Source organism: Muscardinus avellanarius (assembly GCF_963383645.1).
Source record: "Muscardinus avellanarius genome assembly, chromosome: X".
NCBI classification, from domain to species: Eukaryota; Metazoa; Chordata; class Mammalia; order Rodentia; family Gliridae; genus Muscardinus; species Muscardinus avellanarius.
In genome coordinates, this window is record NC_137792.1 from 16,495,007 (window position 1) to 16,503,222 (window position 8,216).

Sequence of the window (8,216 nt, forward strand, 5' to 3'; positions counted from 1 at the left end):
TTGGTAAAGATGCTTTGATAATGATAAGATATTATCTTAGGACATTGTGATCATCAACAACAAAAATAAAATCGAGCTAGTTTTAGTAAGATACAAGGATGTATTAATAGAATATAGAGATGTCTCCTGAAACTCAAGGGCAGGAATTCAGCCAGCTTAGGAAAGGCCTGGGAAGCAGCCAGTGCTCTCTGTATTTGTCCTTTCTTCTCTTTTAGGGTCTGCCTAAATCTACCATACACAATATTGTTTTGTTATAATTGTCACCAAGTTCTTTAGTTTATGTATTTGCAGATGACATTTTGTTGTTTTCATTTCTGATTCTGAATTCCCAGGGAAGATAGTGAGTGATTCAGCACACGTTTGGCATTGAGACTTGGTTCAGTCAACTGTGGCTGGGCAATGAACTCACATACTAAAATATAGCTCCTATGAACCCAACATTCTCCCCAACCTCATCATTTGTCACTTTCTGCATATATGCCATTTCTCTCAGATATCAATAATGACTGTCTAGTGAGGAAACCATCATGAAGTTACATAAAAGCTTACTATTGTTCAGATAATTCTGGATAAACATTTAAAATCTTACCTATATACCAGTCATAAAACATTACAACATGGAAAGGAAAGCATAACACTTTCATATTAATAATAAAAATACATGATTTCAATAAAGATTATTCTTAACAGGAATGTACAAGACTGAAAATTTCAAAATGTAAATGTCACTGCAATAAAAGGGTAACATCTGATTTGTGTTTTAAACACTGAATTCTTAACTCAGTTGCTGCTATCCTATATGCCTCTTTCTTCTACTGCAACTTGTATAAAAAGTGACAGCAGTCATTGAAGTGAATCACCCAGCCTCAATGAGACAGACAGCAGATATTCATTTGCTAACTTAATGCTGTCATCTGCCTTTATATATGTTAGAACTAGAACTAATTGTTGAGGTAATGAATAAGTAAGAGAGGATTTAGGCAATCTCAGGAAAGACAGATTAGCTCCCAGAAGCCAGAGAACAATAAATCAAAGTGGGATCGAGGTCTGAAAAGTTGGCAGAAAGCAAATCATTGCATACATAAAATATTTTAGTTAAATACTATTCACTAGAGGAAATAAGTTCTGTCTGTTCCTAATTTGCAATTTGAGGGGAAATTGATAGATTTAGACAGGGAAACATTTGGGGATATTGTTTTATATACTTCACAGTGAAGCATCTTCATCTTATGGGTTTTCAGAATATTTATTCTATGGGTGATTTCATGACTATATTGTACTTTACTACAGATTTACACAGTTTTTGCATAGGTAATGAAAATCCTAAATTGTTACCTTATTGTTTAAATGTGTTATGTCATTGTAGTTTGCTAAAATTTATACTTTTAACTCACTAAATTTTTTTTTCTTTTTTGAAACAGAGTCTTGCTAAGTTGCAAAGGGCCTCACTAAGTAGCTGAGGCTGGCCATGAACCTGTGATCCTCCTTTCTCAGCCTCCCAGTGCTGGGATTACAGGCATGCACTACTACACCCAGCTAGCTAACTTAATTCTCCAAATAGTTTAAATTCATGAGGTTAGACATTGCTATTTTTCTTTTTTTTTGCCATTAAGCTTCAACTCTTTAACCCTGTGAAGGCGTCATATTTTTTAAGTCCTTATTTCTTCCAGGACAGTTACTTGTATATCACATGCTTAATATTCTGTGGCATTTCTTATTGAAGATGTTGGGAAATTTTCAATTATTTGTTCATTTGTAATTAAGGAAAATGGCCCATTGTTTCCTTATATTAGTTGATCCAAATATTCTTGTTTGGCAAAGTAGAGAATAAAAGTTATTTCAAGAACAAATTAAGTGGTATTTTCCCCCTTTTGTTTCAATTTGAATATATACAGTAACTCCTATGACTATGGTTGTAACAGCAGACATGTGCATGTATATTAAAATTCCCCTCTTGATAGAGGAGCTAATAAAATTTTAATAAGCATATTTGTGTCATCATCAAATTTTTTACAGACATTTTATCTTATGAACTGGTTCATACAGTTATTTTATCTACTCAATAAATTTGAATATGAACTGATTTCTAGCTTTTAGGATTTTCCATCTACATTTTAAATCAGGAGTCAGCAAATTACTCTGTAGACCAAATCTATAAAATTTATTTTTGTAAATAAAGTTTTATTGGAATACTGCCACACTTGTTCATTGAGATATTGTCTCTGGTTGGTTTGGCACTATAACAGAGTTGAACAGTTACAATAGAGTCTACATAGCCCAAAATGTTGATAATATTTATTATATATCACTTTAAGGGAAAAAATTGTTGAGAATTCTAATTTTCACTCCAAAGTATAAAGATTTTGGAAACTGTCACTCCTGTTCTTACAACTCCTGTTATTTCAGCTGAGCAAACTGGAAGTAATAAACTTTTCATGGACCCATCAAAAAACTAAGGTCACAGGGATAACTACTGTCTGCAAATCTGACAAGATTGGTGAATAATGAATCTAGTCAAGATTCTCTTACCTGAAACAGAAGCCACTGGAAATATTAATGCATAGAAACAGGGAAATAGTAATCTTGGCTAATTTCTGGAGACTGAGGAACATTATGACAATAAGAAAATCCTAGGGTCTTAAGAGGCCCTAAAGTTTGATGGGTTTACTTTCACTAAGTCTACCAGTATAAAAGCTGAGTAAGATACCTCTGAGGGTCTGTGAGGTAGCAGAAAAGAGTGACCTTTCTGAAATATGCCAAGAGTGTTCTTCGTAACAAAGGCCTACTCTCAAGGGGAAAATATGTACCAGAGATTTGTCCCACATGAAGGAAGGCAAATATCTGATACCAGCTACCTCTAGCTTTCCTTTTCTTTTCTAAGGCAAGTAAGCCAAAGAATGCTTTTGAAGGTTACAACCTAGAGACAGAGATTCCAATATTAAGAGATGTTGTGTGTATGTATGAATGTACCTTTTAATCTCACTATAATGTATAGTTATATTGCATGAATAACATTGTAAAAAAGATTGAACTTTTATATCTAAGTTAAGCTTTGATTGGTTGAAAAGAGTAGAAATTATTATACCTCTTTCACTACATCAAACAGGAATTTAGCATAGCAATAATTAGTTGACCAGAGATGAAAGAGTGACAAGACATACAAGACACACACTTCTCTGGAAGGGTACACAGAGAAGTGTAAAGTCAACTGGAGAGAAAGAAACAAGGGCACAAGGAAATTTTGAATACTCTGGTACTTATTCCCATAGAAAATATTAAACATAGCCCAACTTCTAGCTACATTACCATAGAACCATGCACAAAAAGCCCATTTTCTATAAAGAAAATGGTATGGTGCATATTGGGAATGAGTTTCGATAGCTTTTAGCCCTGTAGGATAGAGGAAAGGCTCTCTGCACACCAGGAAAAGAACTTCAGGAAAACATAAAGGGTGAATCCAGCAGGTATGGTTGCACAGGCTTATAATCCCAGTACTTGGGAGGCTGAAACTGGACAATATCAGATTCAAAGCCAGCCTCAGTAACATAGTGTTGTTCTCTGCATCTTACTGAGACTTTGTTTACAAATAAAAACAAAATAGGGCTGGAATATAACTCAGAGGTAGAATGCTTCTGGATTAAAAAAATGTGAACACTAGACATAGCAGTTACAGAAAGCCAAAGCAGAAGGAAAAACATAAACTGTTCTCCATGCCTGTGAATTTCCAGATCATCCAGCCAGGTTGCCCAGTGAATATTGCTGTGGCCAGGCAGATATTATCCAAACCACAACTGGTGGGGTCTGTAAATTTGCAGAGGAGCCTAGTATATGTTGGAAGTATGAAATTGCTGAGAATTTCTAGAGTTCCTAAAAAATCCTCAAATGTCAAGGAGACTATATCCATGGCATCCCAGGAGTTGTGATTACTGGTGCCACTAAACTTAGGCCCTATTGATAGGACATCAATTGGGTTTTCAGATATTAGCTTGATTACAGCTGGCTGTAGAAACTGGCTCCCCCACTAAGGACTAGAGATGCTGCAGCCCATTGCCTGTGAAGTGTATGCAGAACATTGTGTGTGTGTGTGTGTGTGGGGGGGTAAAGCAGGAATAATAGAACTCAAGCAAAGACAAAAAGCAGCCTCTACTGGTGGAGTCTGGGCCCCTGTAAGAGGCAGCCCTCAGGGTCTTGTATGGCCACTGTAGGAAGGGCCATAGTGGGCCTCACTGGAATAATAACACCTAGGCAAGTTTAAAATGCTACAACTTTTAGCTTTGTCTGGGATCTGTGAGAACAGAGGCCAGTGGCCATTCAGAAGCTGCTATACCAGCACCTCTTAAGACATACATTGAGGTAAATAACATTTACCCCCAGCACAGGATTCATAAAAAAGAGACAACAATTAGATATAGAATGGCTACACAAAGAGGAGAGGCAAACACAATAGAAATACAAATTTTAAAAATTCTGAAAACATAAGAAGGCTAGTAAGTAAACAATGAGCTACAACAATGGAAGTCACCACTAGAGAGGTGCTGAGAATGCCAGAATGTGATTCCAGTACTTGGGAGGCTGAAAGAGGCAGATTACAGGTGTAAATACTGCCTTGCCAAGTAGTGAGACTCTCAGCAACCCAGGGAGAGCCTGTTTAAAAATAAAAAAATAAAAAATATGGCTGGAGGTAGAGCTCAGAGGTAGAACTCCTTAGATTCAATCCTCAGTAAAACACACACACAGACATACACACACACAGACACACACACACACACAGACACACACACAGATGTTAGAAATGAGATGAGAGAAAGTCTATAGAATATGGAAGATCACACTTTATGTCAATAAAATGGTCCATGTCCTGAATAAGAATCAAAAGAGGCTGTAAAAGAAAAGAAGAACATAATGAAGTAAATAAAATCTTCAAAGAAACTACCTTTTGCAGATTAGACCACATAAAAAACAAATAACAAACACACAGTCAACAATGTAGAGAAGACAACTCAACATGACCAGAACTTTCAGAAGCTCTGGTATATTTAATGATAAAAGTTAAGAATAATAGACATATATGAGGGTCTAGAAGCCAAGAAAATTTAAAATCTTTTCATAGAAATAATATCAGAGAATTATCTAAATGTAGAAAATGACTTGGACACCCAAATACAGGAGACATTAAGAAGGCCAATTAGACAAGATAAAAAAAATTCCCACACTACATAATAATCAACATGAGTAATGTAGAGCTGAAGGTCAGAATAGTAAATGTATCAAGAGCAAATGGCTGGGAGATATTCAGTGGTAAATCAGTAGGAATCACTCTGTACTTCTCAAATCAGGTCATGAAAGACTGAAGAACCTAAAGCAATGTAATGCAAATTCTGAAAGAAAACAACTTTCAGCCAAGAATACTTTATCCAGAAAAGATACACCTCTACCATCTTGTACCCCATTAAGGCATATGACTACAATGTACCAATAATTTTTTTAAATCAAAGGAGAAATAAAAATCTTTTAATATAAACAGAAAGTAAAAAATACATGTCTACAAAACAGGCACTAGAGAAAATACTTAGAGATAAAACATAAAGAAGAAATAAAAAACATCAGAACCAAAGAAGGGATGAACTCCATGAAATGAACAACTAAGCAAGAAATAACTAACACTATATAAAGCAGAAACTATAAGTCAAAATCATAGAAAATAAAAATCATTTCTCAAAAATAAAATTGAGTGTCAAAGGTCTCAAATACCCAATTAAGAGACATAGACTGGCAAAAAAAATTAAAGAACTTAATTCAACTATATGCTGCCTGTAATCAACACACCTTATAAGCCAAGATATTTATAGACTAAAGGTAAAAGGATGAAAAAGGTATACAATGCAAATGGAGACCAAAAACAAGTAGGTGTAGCAACTCTCATATCCATAAAAGTAAACTTCAAGTCAAAACTTTTCAGAAGAGATGAATCAGATCATTTCTTAGTGATGAAAGGAACAATCCAACAAGTATATATTTAACAATTTTGTCCTAAATGTGGGTATAACCACTTTTATAAAACAAACTCTTCATGACATGAAGACTCAGATATATCCCAAATACAATATTTGCAGACTTCAACATAATTCTCACACTAGATCAGTCTTCCAACAAAAGATCAGTAAAGTTGCTTCAGACCTAACAAACATCATAATCCAAATGGGCCTATTAGACATAAACAGAACATTATACCCAACTACAGCTGAATACACATTCTTGTATTTGTATATGCATGGAAACTTCTCCAAAATATAACATATTCTAGGACACATAGCAAATACTAGCCAATTCAAAAATAGTAATATAATTTGTGGCATCGTTTTAGACCATAAGGGTATAAAAGTAGAAATCAACAATAGGAGGAATAAGAAAGCATAAGATTAGAAGGGCAAATAGCTATTTTTTAAAGTATAAACAAGAATGATAAATCCTTATCCAACCTAACAAGAAGAAATAGAATCAATTCAAATTATTCATTAAGTTATGAAAAAGGAGATAACATGGAAATCCAGAGGATCATAAAAATTTATTTTGAAAATTTTTACTCAAATAAATGAAAAATTTAGAAGAAATTGACAAATTCCTAGACACATACAGTCTACCTAAATTTAATCGAGGATGTAGAATACCAAAATTACCAATAGAAAGCAAAAAGACTGAAGCAGCAATAAAGAGCCTTCTATCAAAGAAAAGTTCAGATACAGATAGATTCATATTTTAACTTTACAAAACTTTGGCAGAAGATTTAAGCTCAATGCTTATCAAACTATTCCATGACCTAGAAAGAGATGGGATTCTCCCAAACTCATCCTATGAAGCCAGAATCACCTTAATACTGAAACCAAATAAAGCCAACTAAAGAAAAGAAAATTAAAGTCCAATAAACACAATACTAATAATAAACATTTTTAAATCACTTAAAGAATAGTATACACCATGACCAAGTCAGTTTCACTCCAGTGTTGCAAGGCTGGTTTAAGATATACAAATCAGTAAGTGTAATTCACCGACAAAGAGAACTAAGAACAAAAATCACACGATCATCTCAATAGATGCCAAAAATGCATTTGACAAAATCCAATGTCCATTCAAGTCAAAACCCTGCAGAAAATTGGGACAGAAGAAACCTTCCTCAACATTATAAAATCACATTAGGATAAGACCAAATCTAATATCATACTGAATGAGTAAAAAACTATAAGAATTACCTGTAAAAATAGAAACAGAAAAGAATTCTCACTATCATCACTCCTTTTCAATATAGTACTAGAAATTCTAGACAGAGCTATAAGCAAGAGATGGAAATCAAAGAAATACAAATAGAATAGGAACTGAAGTTATCTCTAATTGCAGATGACATGATACTAAGAAGAGCCTAAAAACTCAACCAAAAAACTTCTGGAGCTAGTAAGTCAATGTAGCAAAGTAACAGGATACAAAATCACTCTATCTACAAAATAAATAGGTTTTCTTTATAATAACCATAAATTGACTGAGATAAAACTCCGGGAAACAATCCCATTCATAAAAGCCTAAAAAACTAGGAATAAACCTAACTAATAGACTAAAACACCACTAAAGAAAGTGAAGAAGATCATAGAAGATGGAAAGATCCCCCATGCTCTTGGATAGGCAGAATACGTGTTAAAATGGCCAGTCTATCAAAAGTGATCTACAGATTCAGTATGATTGCTATTAAAATACCAAGGTCATTCTTCTCAAAGATATAAAAATCAGTCTTAAGAGTCATATGAAAAACAAAATACTTCAAATATACAAAGCAATTCTCAGCAATGAGAACCATGTAGGAGGCATTACCACATCTGACTTCAAACTATACTGCAGAGCTATAGTAATAATAATAAACATGCTATTGGCACAAAAAAACCCACATAGGCCAATGAGACAGAATAGAAGATTCAGAAATGAATCCACACACTTATAGCCAATTGACTTTTGAAAAATATACCAAAAACATGCTGGAAAATGACAGCATTTTAATTAAATGGTGTTGAAAAAAGTGGTTATCCATTTGTAGCAAAATGGAATTAAACCTCAACCCCTCACCATGCATGAAAGTCAACTGAAATTGGATCAAAGACTTGGAAATTAGTCCAGAGACTTTGAAATTACTAGAAGAGGGCATAAGACCAATGCTTCAACATATAGGCATTGGT